This window comes from Diceros bicornis, chromosome 2, assembly GCF_020826845.1.
Source record: "Diceros bicornis minor isolate mBicDic1 chromosome 2, mDicBic1.mat.cur, whole genome shotgun sequence".
NCBI lineage: Eukaryota > Metazoa > Chordata > Mammalia > Perissodactyla > Rhinocerotidae > Diceros > Diceros bicornis.
The window spans coordinates 25331763-25353205 of record NC_080741.1 but is presented as its reverse complement, the minus strand read 5'-3'; the positions used below and the strand labels follow the sequence as shown (position 1 = coordinate 25353205).

General features: G+C 35.6%; 1 protein-coding gene across 1 annotated transcript in view; it reads right to left on the bottom strand.

The window, feature by feature from the left end:
- Window positions 1-21443, bottom strand: part of KCNH8 (potassium voltage-gated channel subfamily H member 8) — a 371503-nt gene that overhangs the window by 104916 nt on the left and 245144 nt on the right. The gene's annotated exons all lie outside the window — the stretch shown is intronic.

Here is a 21443-nt window from a genome sequence, read left to right as displayed (position 1 = left end):
TGTCTATATTACTAAACGTATCATGGAAATGTCTTTAGGGGTCAAGAGAGTGATGACAAAACATCCACAGGGTTAGTTCAAGCGGGAGGTTCCAAATGGTAGGATCAACACATCTACTCTTCAATTCAGTTCAGTATTTGGTCACATAAGGATTGTTTTAACTGTCTAATTGATACCTCAATGTAATTACTCACTCATAGAAAATAGAGAATTTAACTAAAATAATTCCATTAAGTTTGCCACCCAAAGATGGAAATCTATCTCTTCTAAAGAATGAAAAGTATTTGATTCACCAATTTAGAAGAATGTCAAATTCTATTACTTGGCAGTGGCAATGGGTTACCATGGTCTCTCTCTCTCTCTCACACACATACATGCACACACACACAGACACACACACTCAATATGGCCATGACATTTGTAAAGAATGACTACGATAACATGATTTTCTTACACCATTCACCAAGCATGTTGTCAACAGAGAAATCACAGGGTCACATATGCTCAGTTGTCAACAAAATAATACTGGATTATGCATTTAAGAAGATCTGACTCTTCGGAATCCTGTTATACTATGGTATTATTTTTTGGATTTTTGCAAATACATTTGCATTGTTATGAACAAACATTGTTGTATGAAACATATAAAATGCTGTATTGGAGACCGGAATCATGTATCTCACTTATGACATGCTCTTAATACAAATCTGGTGCTAATTGACTCTTTGACATTGTTTCACCAGTTACTCTCTAGTGGGTCAGAAAGAGTCACCACATATTCCAAAATACAGCATTTCAGCCACAGAAGAGCTTTGCAACCTGTAAATCTAAACGAGGATACTTTAAAAATCAATGGAATTAGCTAGCACTAAAACATGATTTTATAGGCAGATGATAAAATTAGAAATACTGTCCTCCTTCTATGCATCATACTCAACAAAACCAACCTTGACAGAATTCCATTTCAGGCTAGAAAGATTGCTAAAAATAAAACTGTAATCCCCAACCATCAGCAGCAGATTTTCAGTAAAGACCGCAGGCTGTTTGGGTGCTGGCTTCAATATGGTAAATAAAGCACATATAGTTTTTTTGGGAACAAAATCAGCTGCCATAGTCATGATTTTAACAAAATATCATGTGTCAATAATAACAATAATGATAGCTAAAACAATAACAGTGGCAGTAGTAGCAATTAACAGGTACTGAGCATTTGGTAATCACTTTATAACATGTAATCCTCTTTATAACCTAATGAAGTAGCTAACCTTGTCTTTATTTTACAGACAAGGAAACCATGCCTTAGACAGGTAAGTAACACACACAAACTGACACAGGTAGTGAGTAAGTAGAGGAGCTAGGCTTTAAAGTCTGAATGTAGAATTCACATTCTCAAAAACTGTCATATAACATCTTATCCTATGAGATCAAATATAGGTTCACAGACGGCTGTCAAGCCAAAGGTTAACTTGCAATATCTTCATAAAAGAAATGGAGACAAATTTCGAAAGTTGCATAAAGCTAGGTGTACATTAACTTTTATTTCTGTCTTTAATATTTCAATGAAATGAATCTTCTGGTATACAATTTCTGCCAGGCTGTCTAATTTTGGTGTTGTGGACAGGGGCATTGACAAATATAGTGGGATACAAATCCACCATTTTTAAAAAGATGGCCTTCATAAATCATTTTTATCTTGAATGGGGTTCTGAGCTCTGAGTTTCTGGGGAATTAAAATTGGGTTTTGTCTTTGTCTTTCTTGACTAATCTCAGTGGAACAAAACAAAAACCAAAAGACTCTTATGTCCAAGTAAAGGACATGTCAGCAAGGAGATTTTTGCAGGAGCCTCTGTAAGGTCATAGACTATGAAACACATTGTAATTATTTCTTCTGTTTGTGGCTAGTTGGAGAAACCCTAAATACAAAGCAAACACCCACACATATACACATGACAAGAAAGGAGAGAAGAAGTATTGAAATTTTTATGCCGGATGTCTAATTAGTTTAGATAAAGTGTTTAATTATCTTTTATTTCTATCATGTATCTAAGAGTTGTATTCATGTTTGTTAAAATCTCAAAAACGGAAAGTATTCCAGTGGAAATTCTTTATAAATTCAATACTGTTTTAGAAAAATATTCACACAACTAAGCTAACAGAGGAAAACTTCCTTAGTGCAAGTCTATAGAGTGTGAGACCAGTTTCCTGTAAATAGCTTGTATATTTCTTTTCATGAGAATGTACAGCTGGACTAAACAGTTTGGCAAATATCATGGAGAAGTGTTGTCTGTGTTTCTCCCTCTTGAGTTTGTAATAAAATTCCTAAAATATTATGTTAATCCGATCACACCTTCTCTGGTCTCTGTTGTCTTAGGAATTATATCTACACATCTCAGCCAGGACTCCAACCCATTATTTAGGTCTTATCCCTCTTTTTGACTCCCTCTGTGTCTGGGATGGCAAATTAGTGACCTATGGGCTTGAGCAGATTCACGAATGTTTTGTTTGGTTCTTATACTAGACTTTTCAAGTTCTGAATTATTTGCCAATGTTTAAATATCAGAGATTTACCAAAAAATCCTGATTCTCAAATTTTCTAGAAAAATCAGTTGTGGTCACATTTCATCTATATTGGTGCTGGAGTTAAGCCATGGTTGATGCCCTCACAGGGGACTTGCATTCTCCACTTCTTTCAGAACTTAATTTCATTAATGTTTGGTTTAGTACCTGGTCTGCTTCACCCATGTATGCTATACCCCTTCTCCTCTAAGCTTCTTATTTTGCCACCCTGGCTGTTCAAGAATTTTCTACTCTAAACAAATTCATCTCATCCACTCACTGTTCCTCAAATACATTGTGACATTTCCTACTTCCATGCATTTACTCACACTGTGCCCCTCACTTAAATATTCCCTGATAAATCCTCCTCCAAAATAGTACTCACATTTTGAAGCCCAGTTCAATGCCATCTTCACAGAGATTCAGTCAGAATCACTTCTACTTCCTTCTAAATTATTAAATTTTTGCCTGTACAAACTTACACAAACCAATATTTTTATAAAAATAATTTTTATGTATTTTTGTATCCACCTCTTGCCTTTCAAACTACAGAGTACATTTCTAAAAGACAGGCTCTAATTTATAATCCTTTATATTGCTTTCATCTCATAACACTGTCCTTCATAGGGCCTTAACAAATATTTATTTTATAGTAAATACGGAAAACCTTGTAGGGTTTAAATGCAACAATCTCAAAGACTCAGTTCTTTTTCTGTTCTATTTTTCTCTATATCCATAGTCTCTTAGGAAAATAATACGCAGGACATTATACTGTCTCCTTTTCCAAAAGAATTACTATGATTAATATAGGAGCTAGAAAGAAATAATTGTGTATTAAGCACATTTGATGATGTCTTCTTCTTTTTTTTTTTGTGAGGAAGATCAGCCCTGACCTAACATCCCTGCCAATCCTTCTCTTTTTTGCTGAGGACGACCAGCCCTGAGCTAACATCCGTGCTCATCTTCCTCCACTTTATGTGGGCCACCGCCACAGCATGGCCTGACAGGCGGTGCATCCATGCGCACCCAAGATCCGGACCTGGGCGCCAGCAGCGGAGCACGCGCACTTAATCACTATGCCACGGGCCAGCCCGATGATGTTTTCTTAAGACAGCAGCATAATTTATTTTCCTGGTAACTGAACAATTCTGTTTGATGGATTGGCGATTTGAGATCTTAAGTTTAAATGATTTTCCTCCATAAAGGCATTCCAAGCGGGAATAGGTCTTGAGTGATTAACTCTTATTCAATTCGCCTTTTACAGATTACATTACAACCATTCTTATATTTCAAACAAAACATGCAACAAAATCACACTGAAATTTAAGTTATGTTATTTTGGGCAGAAATTGTTACTGTGGTTCTGGCAAGATTATGAACTTAGCTAATGTGCAAACCTTTCTGATATAAACACCTGGAAATACATATATTCTTCCAAAAGGGAAAGTGAAATCTCCATATGCAAAAATGAAGCGTATAAGTTTGTTAGGTGACACCATGGAGGTGGTGCTAATAGGGAGATCGGATGGGCAGCTAATCAGAAGTAATAGTATCTGTGCACTTGGGTTTCATGCCCATACGTGCACAGGAGAGAACACTTCACTCCTACAAACGCTGGAACTGACACCTTGTATGTTACTGGAATACTCAAAGTGTGACACATGCAGGGAGAAAAGTAGAAATAACTTACCCAAAAGCTTACAGGGATGACAAGGAAACTTGAGTTTTAAAAAAGTAGTCTCAAGATAAATTTTTAAAATTCAGGTTTGTGCCTTGCATGCATTGGTGTCTGAATGTACACTGTCCATTAGGCATAGGAACCTTGAAGCTAAGAAATTTTTAAAAATTTGATCCTAAGTCGAGGGATAATCGTACTGTCCTTGGCAAAAACAAACAAACAAATGACAACCAAAATCCTGGATATTCTCATACCTCAATCCACACAGGATTTCTAAAGAAAGAAGCCCTGTTGAAGATGAGCTCACAACAAAAATGAAAAAAAAACCACAAAATACATGAGGAAATAGTTTACCTTTTGTAAGAGTTAGACAAACAGAAAATTAGCACATGGCAATTTTGAATTAATAAAATAAAAATGGAAAAATACAATATGATAATATGTTTAAAATATTTAAATTCAATTCAGAAACTCAATCTAATGGACAAAAAATAAGGAACTGGAACTATAAAAAGAAAACCAAACACTATGGAAAATGAACAGAGATATGAAAAAGCACCAAATAAAATTTCTGTATACATAATTTGATAGAAAATAGTTAGGATCTATAATATATGTATAATTAAATTCAGAAGCTTCATCCAATGGACATATATAAAACCTTGAACTAAAAATTATATTAAAAAAATTATATGCACATTCTATCCAAACACACAAAGAATATATTCAAATTGAGCCTCAACAAACATTGAAGAATAGGTCTCATATAGACCAAATTCTGTCACAACTGATGAACGTAACAAGAAATCAATAACAGTTACCTTCAAAAGTCCCATATAATCTGAATAACAATTTTTAAAGACTTAAACACATAAAAATATATAGCATTGAATAGATTATTTAGGAATGATGAGAACTTGCAAACTAATGAACTGTCTAATTCACCAAAAAGGAGACTAGAGTGGCCAAAAAATATATGAAAACGTGTTCTACCTTACTTACTCAGGGAAATGGAAATTAAAACAAGAATTAGACACTATTTCATGCTCTCCACTCCCCACCCCTCCGATTTTCACAGGTTTAAAAACATGTGTAACAATTGTTTGTGACGATCTGGGGAAGAACACATATAACATTACCAAGTAATAAATCGGCACCACTGTTTCCAAGAAGCATTTGGCAATATTGTTAGCTGTACAGATGCACACGCCCTTCGACTGAGCAAGTACACGTCCACATATCTTACCCAGAGACATTCTTGCGTATGGGCACAAGGAAATTGCTCCTTTGATTGGTCATTGCTCACCACTTGTAATAATGAGAGGTGTGAAGCGACTCAGTAGAAGAATGGATAAAAAATCAAAAGAATGAGTAAACTGGCTTACTGTACAATTGAATTCTACTAAACAGGTAAAAATAAATATTATATAGGATGTACATCTATTATCATGGATAAATCTTAAAAAAAAAAAAAAAAAAAAAAAAAAGCTCAGGGAGAATGTAAAAAGCTACAAAGGATGAAAGAAGTCCCAGCTCTGGTATATACTATCTGCATGATCTAGGACAAGTTATTTAACACATGTGCCTCAGTTTTCTCATCTGTAAACAAGAGATGATAATAGTATTGGGCTCATAGAATTACGGCAGGATTAAGTGAATTAATCCATGTAATGTACCCAGAACAGTGTCTGGCACTGAGAAAGCCCCATGTATGTCCACTATTATTATTATTATTATTACTGCTACTGCTACTTCCATTTGTGATGATGTATTTTACTAAGACATTTGTGTAGTAAAAATAACATCTAAGAAAATCTTATGTACCAACTTTAGAATAGTAAGGAGAAAAGAAGGAGGAAGCCAGTGAGATTAAATTGTAGTGGGGCTTTGGCTGTATCTGTAAAATTGTATTGACTTTAAAAATAGAAATTAACCTTCTCCTTCTGACTTATTTCACTTTGCATAATACCCTCAATGTCCGTCCATGTTGTCACAAATGGCTGGATTTCATCGTTTCTTATGGCTGAGTAGTATTTCATTGTGTGTATATACCACATCTTCTTTATCCATTTGTCCCTTGATGGGCATACCGTATGATCTCACTCATTAAGTAGTAGATAATAACAACAACAAACAAACACATAGAGACACAGATTGGATTGGTGGTTACCAGAGGGGAAGGGGGAGGGAGGACGGTGAAAGGGCTAACTCGGCAGATGTGTGTTGTGACGAGTTGTAATTAGTATTTGAGTGGTGAACATGATGTAATCTATGCAGAAATAAAAGTATAATGATGTACACCTGAAATTTATACAATGTTACAAACCAGTGTTACTGCAATAAACAAACAAACAAAAAAGAAATTAAGGGCCAGCCCCGGCTTAGCGGTTAAGTGCGCACGCTCCACTACTGGCGGCCGGGGTTCGGATCCTGGGCGCGCACCGACGCACCGCTTCTCTGGCCATGCTGAGGCCGTGTCCCACATACAGCAACTAGAAGGATGTGCAACGATGACACACAACTATCTACTGAGGCTTTGGGGTAAAAAAAAAAAAGGAGGAGGATTGGCAATAGATGTTAGCTCAGAGCCGGTCTTCCTCAGCAAAAAGAGGAGGATTAGCATGGATGTTAGCTCAGGGCTGATCTTCCTCACACACACACACACACACACACACACACACACACACACAATAGAAATTAAGCAAATATGGTAAAAATGTTAAAAAAGATATAACTTCCAAGAGGCATCTATTATATTCGTTCTAAACTTTTTTGTGTGTTAAAAAAAGAAGTCTCCAGGAAATCTCAAACTTTTCAAGCTTTGGTTTCCTTTTTGTAAAATGGGATTGAAATAATCTGCCTCATGAGATTGCAATAAAGATCAGATGAGATAAGGCATACATATTAAGTACTGCACTATGCATGTAGTTTGTGCTTAATAAATGTAAGCTAAAATATTAATTTGATAAAAATTGATTGTTTTCAAATAATGTAAAGAAGAAAATAAATTTACGAGTAATTCCACTATTCACTGAATTTATTTCCAGTCCTTCTGTGTGTGTGTGTGTTTCCCTTTTTATTCCAAATAGGAATCAGGTAATATATAGAAATCTGTATCTTTAGTTCTTCACTTGAAATAACCTGAGCTTTGCCCCATGTCATTAAATATTCACTAAAATCATGATGTTTAATGGCCTATTATTTCTTATATTTGTGTTTTCTTGATCTTTCCTTTTTTCCTGTCCTTTTCTATGCCTTCCATGGTTTGTGTAATTTATAAGGTATGTGTACTATTTTAAATTCTATTTGGTAGTGTCATGTAATTTTTCAAAAGCCCATTTAATCTACAGTTTTCTACTTATTAGTCAATATTGACAGTTCACCATTTTAGTACTTCCCTTCCTTAACCTCATCTCCAAACTGGGAAATTTTATACACTGTAAAGGCTCTTTTAATTTTAGATGGAATGAAAAAGCTACTGGGCCTGGCAGAGCTACCATTCTGCTTTAAAGCAATGTCTAAGCAGTAGAGGGAAAATTGTTCCATTTTCTTGGATACCCTCGCTCTCCAAATCAGAGGGCATAGTGTGAGTATGGGATGAATGGTTTCCATTAGACTGGTCTCAAAATACTCAAGTTGTCTGTTGATTATATTTTAAAATCCAATCCTATTTATCTATCTTTTAGTAGACATTCCTCTCATTTCTTGTAATAATAGATCAACGGTTGATCCAAATTTTCAATGATGGTTAAGATGTGACATTATGTCTTTATCCTGGCCTTCATATGAATGTGAGTGGGAAGATGGAAGAGGCTGCATCAAGAGTTGCTATTCAGAAGAATTTTTATCTGGATCCAATATTCTTAAATTTAGTGAGGGAGGGAAATAGGCAAAGAAAGGTAATTAGCTTAATAAAAATACTGACACCCTGATTCTTTTCCATTGAAATCACACTTTATTTCTCATTACTTCTTTAAAATATTATCTTTACTCTTTAGCACTGGAAATTAAAAGATATTAGGTTTGGACTTGAGGAAAGGGATATATAGACTAAAAGGTAATTTAAAAAAGACATATATCAGGTCACCCTACTCCCTCTTTGGAACAAGGACCAGAAGTTGCAAAAACTAGTTTGCAAATTTTTGGAAGTAGAAAAATGTATTTCTATCTTCGGAAATAACTTAGAGTAGAATAACTCTATTAAAAGCATTTTCTTTCTCACTTTTTCACATAAAAATAAGAGACATTTGTTCTAAAGATTCTGGAGATCATTTTGCTCTGACCACCTCATTTTTCAGAGACAAAATATGACCCCTGGAGCCAGGATTAGGCTCTTAAATCCATGACCTCCAGTCCACTGTTCTTTCCAGTACATCATGATGCCTCATCAAAGAGAAGCAATTGAGTAAAATTAGAGGTTTAGAATATGTTCTCTCTAGGGTTCTTCCTTACACTAGCGTTCTGTGATTCTATGAATCAAGGTTGGTTTAAATAAAAGAGTAACTCAACTGGAGGCGCCTCAATTGCATGAGGCCATCGAGTACAAAGGTTGAAAAAAAATTCTAGAGTTAAAGCAACTCACCAACTGGGCTAATTAGAACATTATGCAAATGATAGAAGTCTTAAGATATTGGAAAGTCAGCTTTGTTTCTGACTATCCTTTAGAAATTAAATCAGAAATAAAATTTTGCATGTTTTAATCACAAGTTATTTCTATACCCAATCTAGAGAGTGGTATTGCTTTCTCTCAATTTAAGAAATCATTACATTTCTTAAAAGTTGCGTGTAAAGTGAAATTGTTTGTTGAGCTTGTTTGCATCATAAAATTGGAAGTGCAGGGATGTGGTTAAAACCCTCCAATGGCTAAGAACTTGAGGAAGAAGTGGATTAAACAAGAGGGATTTCATGGCGTGTATATTACTGTACAGAACACAGTTACACTCCAATGGTACAAAACCTGGAAAGAACAGAAAGATTAAAAAATGTTCTACGGATGAGTTAGGGCAGCTCTGACCCAGTTTTCACTTATGATGAAAGACACATCAACAGACTAAGGTATTATTTCTTCAACACACCTAACTTTCAGATGCAAGGCAGTTTTCTTAAAGGAATTGTAACTAAATCTTCTCCAAGTTGAAAACAAATTTAGAGATCATCTTGCTCTAGGATGTTTTTGTTTGTTTTGTTTACCAGGAGCCCATGAAAGAACATCATGGAATATACAAACTATAATTTTATGCAATCTATTTATATGTGGGTATATGAATTTATCAATGAATTTATCATCAAAGATGTACAGCTTCCATTTGCTTTCCAAAAGGGCTTATTACTCAAGAAAGATTAAGACTCAGTAAGAATCAGTCAAGTATCTCATTTTCAAAGAGATAATTGGGACAGATATGGTTTGATAAAATTTCCTAGGTCATAGAGTTATTTAGTAGCAGGGCTGTGGTTAGACTAGAGGATCTCCAGCTTCCAAGCTAAGAATTGTTCTATTATACCATGTTCTTTTATGGAATATATTTTGTGAGGGCCATAATTTAAAGTTCAGTGTGATTCTGTGGAGTACTAAGCATCAATAATAATGTCTGTTTGTGATTTATAAAATATATTTTCAGTAAAATCTTCTAGTGAAGTTAGAGTAAATATTTGATAAAATAAGTAATTTTCTCAAACAATAGCTAAAAAGAATATAGACATTAGATATCAGAGAGAAATTTATTAGTACTTTAGATTATATGATTGTCTTCCTAAAAAATTCAAATAAATTAATTAAAACATTAGATACATATTATTTGAGATATCAATAAAATATTATTTTCAAGTCACTAGATTTTCTTATACAAATAATAACTGGAACAAAATTAATGGAAAATGGATCCCACTCATATAAGCACAAAAATGTATAGTATTTAGAAATAAATTTAATACAAAATATGTGCAACTTGTGTGAAGGAAACTACCTAATTTCTTTTAATGATATTAAAAAAATTTTTTAAATGGATGTTAAATACTATAACTTTGTATGACAAAAATATCTCAATGTTATAAAAGCATTAAGTTCCTTCAAATTAATTTCTGAAATTAACTCCAATAAAAATGCCATTTGGATTTTTTTGGGGGGCAATTATTTCTAATATTGATCTAAATGAGTAAATGGGCTAGAATGTTCCTGTTCTACTTGCTGTACCAAAATTTAAATAGTACAGTAATTAAAATTCTGCAGTATTGGTATAAAATTAGAGTGTCAATGGAAGAAAAATGAAACCTAGTAACCATCATAAGTATGCATAATAATTAAATATGATTAAAATGCCATATTTAAATAGTGATACTGGGAAACTTGTTAGGCATTTAGAATATGAATACATACATACATAAAAATAAGGAAAGAAAGTAAGTTAGAGCCAAGCCTCAATCAGCTATATCAAACTCCCCTGACCACCAGATATAAACCTCTTTTCTCTTCTTTGGATGCTCAGATTACCTTTTGGGCCACCCTAAAATTAACGTTTTCTGTGTGAGATATGTCTTCAACTCTGAATTCATTTAAGAACAGAAGCATTTGGCACTCCCAGAGCTAGAAACACATTATTATTGTCCCTAATCTTAACAACCACACAAGTCAGGAAAATCCAACAGGGTGGAAAGGAAGAGGTCAGAGGTAGGCAAAATTTCCAATGATAGAAGTCATAGGATCTTTTGGGAGGAGCATAGGAAGCAAATGCCTGGTCGGCCAAGTATCACCTCAAAACAAACGCCCCTTAGAGAAAATACTCAAAGGAGATTCTCTCTTCCAAAGTCTAGGTCCAGGACAGAGCTCAAGATTTTTAAGCACCAAGAGCATTCTTCTAGAGCTGAAAGGCCAAAATGAGACTAGGAAGCAGCTCCTTGGAGACTTCTGGGTCTAGTTAGCTGTAAGCAGTGTCAACTCAAATTTATCTCCAGCTAGAAGGCGGTAGCAAATTTGAACCATTTACTGAGACAGAAAACAGAGAAAAAGAACCAGGATAGGGAGTGGAGTTAAGATAATTAGCCCTCTCTCGCATCCCTATAAGATCGAAACTATTGCTTATAATTCTCTGCTACAATGCTACCACATAGTAAGAAATTGAAAATGTATTAGCAATTGGCTGATTCACTGCAACATCACACAAATCCCTCCCGACACTAAGTGAGGAATATGGGATCTACATATTTAAATAGTTAGTATATGTGACATAGTGATTTGTAATAAGAAGTATATATTTGGTCTTCATTCCCGTTTCTGGCACAGAGTTACTAAAACTCTTGGAATTTCCTAAGTGATGAGAGTGATAAAGGTGTCTTTTGTTACATTAATGAGGTAATGGGGAGGAGGGGAGGGGCTGGAGGTCACATCAATCACCAATGGCCAAAGATTTAATCACTCATGCCTCTATAACGAAGTCTTCATAAAAATCCAAAGGACTGGGTTTGGAGAGCTTCCAAATTGGTGAACACGTGAGATTTGGGGAGAATGGTGCACCTGGAGAGAGCATGGAAGCTCCGCGCCCCTTCCTAAATTACTTGCCATATACATCTCTTCCATTTGGCTGTTCCAGAGTTGTATCCTTTTATAATAAATCAGTAATCTAGTGAGTAAAGGGTTTCCTGAATTCTGTGAGCCACTCTAGAAAATTAATCGAACCCAAGGAGGGAGTCGTGTGAACTTCTGGTTTATAGCCAGTTGGAGAGAAGCACAGGTAACAACCTGGGCTTGTGACTGGTGTCTGAAGTGGGTGTTGGGAGGGGGCAGTCTTGTAGGACTGAGCCCTTAACCTGTGAAATCTGATGCTATCTCTGAGCAGATAGGCATCAGAATTTAGTTGAACTGTAGGACATCCAACTGGTGTCCAGAACCCCACCCCCCACAGTGGAATTGAGTCCAGACTATAATTTAGTATAGGAGGCATTAAATGGAAGATAGTATAGGGATTATAATAACATATATACTAGATACTTTAAAAAAGTCCAGATAATGAAAGTTATACACTGACCAATATCATCACTAGAGAATAATAATTAGACTCAGTCATAAAGTATTAGCTGCTCAACTCTTTTTAGCCTCAGGAATATGATGTAGTTCTGGATTTTACTTTCATCATTAAAATTTATTTGTTTGCCTGAGTTGTTTGTTTTGATTAAAAAAATAAGAGCGTGAGTGGACAAAGAGCTGTGCTTTGCTATAAGCCCTCTGAATTTCATGCTTTATGTTAGACTCAGTCAATACTTAATACTGATATCATAGTCAATGCCCATAGCCTTACGAATCTAGTAATTATGTTTCACAATAAAATTATAAACAGACCAATGATTTATGAGTTTACAATATGTTTTTCCTTGATTGAGATAATAGGTAAAGTTTGTTCTTTAGTAAACCATAAACAGGAGGATTATTATATATAAATAAATTTACCACCAATTTAAATTAGCAAATGAAAACAAGTAATAATTTATTCCTAGAGGGAAAAAAAACAGACAATGAGCAATTGTTTTCATGAGATTGTCAAAAGTTTGAGGTGTAAATAGACTATGGATTACAAACTGATTATCAGATGAAAGGTCAGAGACACATTTTCAAAAATGGCGGGAGCTATATAGGCAATCTTACATTTAGACAATGTCTTATAAATCAGAAAACCAAAACAGCTCAATATGTGACACTTACCAACACTCAATAATATTTGTACTCATATTAATGACTGCCAGGTATTATAAAGTCTTTTGAGAGAGAGAGAAAACAGTCCCTGCTCAGGTGTGATCTGAATACTCAGGAAATTCAGTATTTGGATAGCCAAAACACTCAAAAGAAATAAGCATTCAATAGAAACAAAATCCTGAGTTTTGTCTTCATATGACTTTATAATCTATACTCCATGGTAATCCAGTTTTAACCAAATGAGCAATGAGAATTTTGTTCTATAACAGTATAAATGATGAGATACTATAAGGAAGTACAGACCCAGTGTAACTTACTTGCAACTGATACTGGCTCAATACAGGGTTGACATAAGGGAAGCCATGTTGTAGAGGGGAAACCATATTGTGACTTGGAATGACCTCTGACTAACTCTGGACTTTATGGCCCCTCCTAGCTGCTATAAGTTGATAACTTTGTTCTTTTGAGTTCCTTAGGAATGTGTTGTGATGACCCCGGGCAGAGAGTCTATGCTGATAGCCATCATCAATGACAAGGGAAAGATCAGGGTATAGGGTGTTGCTCTAGTCTCTGATGCATATCAAGTAAAACAAAAGACTGCCAGGAACTAAGACCAGATGGATGCCCCCACCCTGGGACCAGATGCCTCCCCACTCGGAGACCAGCCCTCTATGTAACTGGCCTGTAGTCTTTGTTCTGTAAGATGGTTCTTTGAGACATTAGTCGGCCATCTTCCCGCTTGGCAGCAAGCTGTAATAAACTGCCCTTTCTTTTCCACCATCTTGCCTCTTGATGACTGGCTTTTGTCTCACTGTGACCAGATCATGCCATTTGTGCGGTAACACAAACACTGAAGGAAGACTGATTTCAGAGCTTCTTCCTCTTTTAATCTGAGTGGAGTGACCTACCGATACGGCACAGAAGCATTTATTTGTGTTCCACTCATTTATTTCTACATCCACCAAAATTCATGTATTGTGCATGAGTTCTCTCTGCACACCAAGATCAGTATCAGGAGAAGAACATAAAGTTTGTAGTATAGAGTACATACATAACATCTCCCTGTTTCTCCGAAAAGAGAGAGAGACACCCTTATACATATATACATGTATGTGTGTGTGTGTGTGTGTATGTTATTAACTGTAACACAACAATGACATGTCATAATTCTACAGCACTTTTCAATTTGCAAACTGCTTTCATATACATTAGCTTATTTAAGCTCACCGACTACTCTCCAAGGTAGGTATTTTTTAGTATTTCAACTTTACAGATAAGGATAATCTCTCTCCCTATTCTTGTAGATTTACTGTGAGATGTTACGTGTGGTATTTTGTATTTTTACAAAGATGAAAATCATTATTATTCTTCCTACTATGATACTGAATTTAGAAATTTTTCCTAAGGTGTGTTTTTTTAAACTCCAGATTCAGAGGATGTTAACAGAATGTTAATAATAGGTATTACAAAAAGGAAAGGTTATGAGGTAAAACAAATTTGTACAACATTCAGGTTAAATAAAGTTTAATCAGTTTCTTTGGGATTTCTCTGAGCTCACACTATGCTAATCTACCTTGTCCTTCAGAATGGGAATGGAGTGGCTGCATTTCTCAAACTTACATGACAACAGAACCGTTTGTTGCTTAGAGTGTTTGGTCTGAAGTGTGAATCCTTTTGGAAACTCTGGAGCAAAGATATTCTGAGCATATTTTGGCTGTAGTGTTATCTATCTGTGTGTCCTTTTATCAAGTAACACTGGCAACTTGAAATATTAGCTCCCAATCAGCTACCTGAAATCCAGAAGTTCCCCATCAAAGGATTGAGAACATTATGCAATTAAAAGCCAATTTTGTGCTGCTTGCTCTCTAAATGCCCAAATAATTTTTAAACACACAAGGTCAGAATACAGTGATAATTCAAATTCACAACTGGACATTCATATATACTTTATTTCCCCAATTTTTATAAGCAGAGTTTATTGTTATATTCAGAAATACAGTACAAGGGAAGTCTAAGTTTTAGGAATAAAACATTTGCTCTTTATGGCAAAAGAGTAAAATCTTGCTCCCAAAACACGGAGATGCTTTTGTTTTCTAGAAATCTTTATCAAAATAGACCACAGCATTGGCAACTCTTTTAAAACTGATGGTATTCGATTTTAGTTTCTGAGAACTAACAGTAATATAAATGATACTTATTAATGTAATGGTAATAACACAGTAATATAAGTAATACTTAAAGCACTGTGTTGTACCACTTCAGCATTGAGGTTAATTCCTTCTCACTCGACCTCCTTGGGCCATTAGGAGTGAACTGTGTCCAAATGAACTCACAGATGTGATGGAGATTGAGAAAGGATAGAAACGACTGAATTGTTGCTGATTTAGGACTGTTTATAAATGACAGTATTAAATTCACAAAATGTCTCAAGACTTTTTAAAACCGTACTACTCAAAGTGTGGTACAGGGACCAGCATCCTGACTTCACCTGGGAACTTGTTCAAAATGCTGGGTCTCAGGCTCCTCCTCAGACTGGCTGAATTAGAATCAGTAGTTCAAGGCAATTCTCAGGTGATTCCAGTGCACATTCAAGTTCAAGACTCCGCTTAAAAAAAAAAAAATTAAGTCCAGGAGTCCCTCACTAGGGTCCACTTTAACAGTTGGAATCCTTCATTTTATTCTTTTCTCTCCCCCTTCTTTATTTCTTGTATTCCCAAGAATGAGAATCTACAGATAAGGGTTATCTAAAAAAGTCTTATAATCCTTTATACACAACCTGAAAATGTAGAGTGCTAGTCAAGTCTACCTTCTTGAGGAAAATTTCATACAGTTATTGAAGTAATCCGTTCACAATATCATAAGCCTGGTCATTTTTTTCCCATTACATGAGGCTTGTAAGTGCTAAGCAGTTAATAAGTAGAGAGCCCTTCAAATCAATCAGCTTTTATGAGGTTTTATCCAACGAGGATCAAGAGATTTAGGATTAAAATTGTCAATGAAAATTTGAAAATGATATCTGACTTAATCCTTTTTTCCCCATTCTAGATTCTTGGGCTTTTTTTTTTTTTTTTTGTCAGCAATACAGATATACTTTTAGGCACATACAATGGATAAGCATACTCCAGCCAAAGGATTAAAAGATAAAAAACTTCTCTCTATTACAAAATACTCTCATCTCTAACCTCTGAAGTAGATCATTTATTTTAAAGTTCAGCGTGTCATAGCCTTAGAAATAGAGAGAACTTTGAGAAAGGATATAAGGTAGCATTTTAGCTACAGAAGGGAGCTACTGACCAAGATGCAGTCTTGCTGAGAAAGCACAGCTTGGTAAGTAGAACTCCACTGTCAGGTTTACATAAGAAGCATAGACTGCGTTGTAGCGAGCAAGATGCATTGAGAATTATCACATCCCCACCTTTCAGCTAATTCCATCTGACATGATGATGTCTGAGAAGGGTATGAGGATTCATAGAAGTGTTTTAATAAATTTTACCGTTTGTTTTTAAATGTAAGGGTAAAGATGTTATTGTAGACACTCTTCTTTTTTTGGCTGTCTAAAATCCTTCGTGAAGGAGGGATTCGCCTTATACATAGTAATGAAGAGACACAGGGCTCCACTTCCCACCATGGAAGTGTAAGGTGGGGTGGGTCTCTCCTTGCACCAGCAGTCAGTGTCTGAGCATGTGACTTAAGCTTAGGTTAGGACTCTTTCACAGCATCTACAAAGACAGAAACGTGTCCAGGCCATCCTTGCAAAATGACAGCAACTTAAGTATCTGGAGCTGCCTCGACTCATGTTCTCTTCCCAAGTCTTGATCTCTACCCTAATTTTGAGTCTGCATGTCCTGCTAATGAATTCCTTTTCTGTCTTTGCTTGCAATCAAGAATCATGACTGATGAGAAACATCATCTCGTCACTAGCTTTGAATAGTATTGCTATTTCAGTTCTACACAGCTCATGGATGTAAATTTAAGCAAGGGTCAGTAATACCACACCCATTTTACAGATGAGGAAATTAAGATCGTTGTATCAAAAGTCACACACTGAAATCATCTTGGCCAAAATCACAGACCTAGTAAATCCCTGAAGCAAGATTCAAATCTGAATCTTTCTAGATTAAAATCAGAACTATTATATTCTATTCAGGATCCTAATGGAGCTCTTTAAAGACTAATTCAATGTCATTAATTGAACTTTATGAATATCATTAATTGAACTTAATAAGTGATAATAATTAAAATAATATATCCCTACATTAATTGGGACGTAAGGAAACATGCAAGGTCTTCTCACACATTTTTGCTGGGTATTTATTGAAATGTTCTTATAGAAAACAAATAAAGGCCCCCCAAAGAGATCATTCTGTAACGCTACTTTGCAGCCAAAACAGAAATTAAAATTTGAAAAGCACACTTTGACTCAGTTGTGATGCATCTCTTTAATAACGTGTTAAATCTTGCCTTTGAAGCATTATCTAAATTCCATAAAAGTTTGATATATCCCAACAAGCTTGTAGGGTGGATGTTGTACCTGTCTCCCATATTAGCCTTGAAGGTGAAATCTCCTATAGGTGTGCAATTATGAGGCTATGTGAAAATTACTAATTTTTCAGAGGCTGACTTAAATAAAAAGTTTGGGCAAATACATTATGTTGAAATTACACAAAAGGATATAATTTGTTGTCCAGCACTACAACTAAACCTTGAAGGTAACACTTTTTAAGCCATTTCTTAATAATCTTCCCATATAAAATGGTAGGTATCACCAGTCACAGCTCATAGTACTTTCTTTATTAGAAGTAATTGTCATAATGAAATGGTAATGATGGTTAAAATAGCTTCTATTTACTAAGCAGTTACTTGGTGCCAGGCCCAGTGCTAAATGTTTCGTATAGATTGCCTAATTTAATACTGGAAACCCCAATGAGGTAAGCACTATTACTATTGGCATTTTACAGATACTGAAAATGAAGCAGAGAAAAACATCTCCCCTTGTTTCCCGGTGTTCTATATTCAAAGGATCACTGCCCAAGAGAGAATTTTATGTCTCGTAGCCTTAGGATGAAGTCCAAACTCTAAAGCTTAGCATGAACAGTCTTTAAAGATCTGGTCCCTAACTACTTACCCTGCTTACCTACTTACCTAACTACTTAGTTCATAGCCTTACTCCCATCCACCTGCCCTCATTCACCGTTTATGCTGGTTCTAGTGAACTGCTTCATGCAGTCATGTCCCTGCTGTCACACATGCCCATTCCTCAGCATCTGTAGAGATAAGATCTATTCATCCTTCAAACTCAGCTCATCGCAGAAAAGCCTTTGCTGGTATTCTAGTTAGATTTAGTTGCCACTCCTTTATGCATGTTCCTGTTATAGAATGTATCACACTGTGATATATTCATTGAAGTATTTGTCTATTTTTCCTATTGGACTTGAAGCTCCATGGCATTAAGTATATTATTTGTTCTGGTATCTCCAGTGCCTAACACAGGACCAAGCACGCAGTGAACACTCGAATATATTTTTTGAATGCATGACCAAATCTTATGTGATCACTCTATTTGTTCTTCTCCTTTCAATCTTCCTGCCAGAAAGAATTTGCTAGATAGCCATTCCCTATAATTTCATAATATTCAGAATTATTAGAAGGAGTTCTACACAAGGAGTTAGGGCATCTAGGTTCTTGTCTCATGATTGTCATTTAGTAATTGAATGATTTGAAGATTGATTTATTTAACAATTTTTTTTTTGCACAATTGCCATGTGTCAGGAACTATACACCACAGTGGAAATACAGCAGTGGACACAACAGACAACAACCCCTTCCGCAAGGAGCTTCTGTGACCTAGAGCCTGATTTCTGGCCATAAAATCAAAGAGTTGGACTAAGGTCCTCCCAGGTCTAAAATTCTGTGAAACAATAAGCCAAATCTCAAATTCCTTAAAATACAGTATAGAAACATATAAAAACATAAAGTAAAATATAATACCAGGCAAATCAGTTCATAATCAGCCTCTGATATAATTAGTCTAGGAGTAGTCTTCCTTCTAAAAATAGATGTCTTAGAGAGAAGTGACACTATGACGTTGTTTAAAGATTAACTTTGATTTGGTCTGATACAAAGTATTGGAACTCTCTCTAGCTATAAGTAGTAGGCTGCCAAGGACAAAATGGATAAAAAAAATCATTTCGAGGCAAATAACAATGATAAGAAAGGAATGTTTTGTTTTTTCCCTTGGGAAGATGAATCTGTTCTATACATCTAACATTAGTCACAACATAAAGACCAACGTATTCTCTAACCAAGTTTTATTTGTGTAGTGAGGTTTTTGATTCATTATAATTGGACTCAAAAAGGTAAAACATATTATTAGTGGACGAATTACATAGTAAAAACTAAATTAGCCTAGACTCTCAGCTGTTTCATTATAAAATTAGGCAGGGAAGGTCGTAATTATTTAATTTGTGTCCAATTTCAGCTGGAGAATGTTTCAAATGAATAAATGATGCAAGTAATTCTAGGGGAGGGGAAAGTCCTTGTAGCCGAGCCTATAAACCCAACTTCAACAAACACTACCTTCCTGATCATATCTCAAAATGTGTTTGGACAGGAAATCTAATACTCTAAAGATAAATGTTCAGTTATTTTTATCACAACTGAGTAAAACATATCAATAACTTGACATGCTATGATCATAGAACGTACTTCCTGAAATATCCCTTTTCTTTAAACTTGTTGACATTAGAAGGTTACTACTGATGAAACCATGTGGACACTGAGTTATGATAAAAAATAGATAGGTATATTAAGTACACAATACTGGGTTTGTTCTTCCATTAAAGTCATAAATCATGGAACCTGAAACAGACTTTCAAGCTATATACCGAGTTTTCTCATGTTGTAGATAAGGAAACTGAGGCTAGATAGGTGAACAAAATTATTGCAAATCTCACAGTTGGTTAGTGGTGGAGCCATGATGATAGAAGAGACCCATTGCCCCCAACCCAACGTTCTTCCCACCATTCTATTATGCCAATGCTCTCTTTGTGGGTTGACTTCCAACTCACTAGCCCCAGCTCATTACACTGAACCATAACACTAGGACCAAGAGTAGGAGTGGCAGGGGGCAATACAGAAGCAGTTCAGGTGGTTGGCTTCTTTTTTCTTAGAAAATAAACAGCTCTGCATGTTTGTGGGAAGAAAAACAACAGCTAGTTTGTATGTCTGCAGCAGGACTGGCATGTTGGAAGCGAAACAGAAAGCTTTCCTCATATAACTAAATTTGAGAGTGTGAGTAAGCTGAATTTCTCCATCTGGAGACTCGCAGACCAGACAAGCCTTACAAATTAAAATGAGTGTACAGGTCTGGGCCCAAAGGAAATTAGGTCACGTTCCAAAAGGAATCAGGTGGCTGACCACAAGTCAGATTTTTAACATGGATTCAAAACAAAGGGCAGAGACCTAACGCTGTAATTCACTGAACACCGTCAAGACTACACTAGAGCATGTGATGGGGCAGCCTTCAGGACAAAGTTATAGAAAGGGAAACAGTATTGAAGGATGGAAAATATTTTAATCCAAGTACAATCTAGATTTTGATCCTCCTTTTAGTCTACTCTTCTCTTTCCCCCCACCTCTCACTCTCTCTCTCTCTCTCATCTCATATTCTCTTTATGTGGGATATTTTTGCTCTCAATTTGCAGTTTTATTTTTCCCATTACTTTATTTCTGAGAATTGAGGTCCACAGCAAGGCACAGTAAAAGTGCTTTGATAAAAGATAAGAAAACCATTCTGAGATGAAAATTATCAGAACATATCAGCTGCTTTGTGTAGCTCAGGGTCAAAATTGATATGTGTAGGAGCATTTTTAAGAATGTAGGCAAGAGATTCACTCTCTTGAACCTGCTTTCTTAAAGTCTTCAGCACATTCTCCAAAGATGCCTTTTGAAGGCTCTGTAAACACCATATGGCAGAAGAGTGGCATTTATGAGACCCAACCCAGGGATGTTCCAAATGCATTCTGCCACTAAGTGCTGGTATGAAAGGTTAGAGCATTTTTATCTCTTGGGAATCTCTTGTGGCTTTACCTCTGTGCAAAGGTCTGAGCTTTTTTCAAAGGTTCAAGATTGATTTTTGGAGGAAAAGATAAGTGAAGAGTTTTCTAGCCAACCAAGAAACAGATTCTTTGGATTAAATGGCAGATTAAGACAAAAGAATCCTACATAGAGTACTATGACAATTCTCTAAAGGGAATGACTGTGAGAAGAATGCAGACATTTTAGGATAGAGGGTTATAGCTTCAGACTTTTCATTTTTTATTAAGTTCATTTGGTTGACATAAGTTAAAAAAGGTGTTCATACGCAGAACGTTTCCGATTCATTTATGCAGAATGAAGTAACACTTGGAAAATCTCCCTTACACTCCCATGTACAATGGGGACACAAAGTTTTGCAAATTATGTTTGTACATACCCAGTTCTCTCTACATCACAAATTCTCAAAGTATACCAAATGTGGAAAGTGTGTCA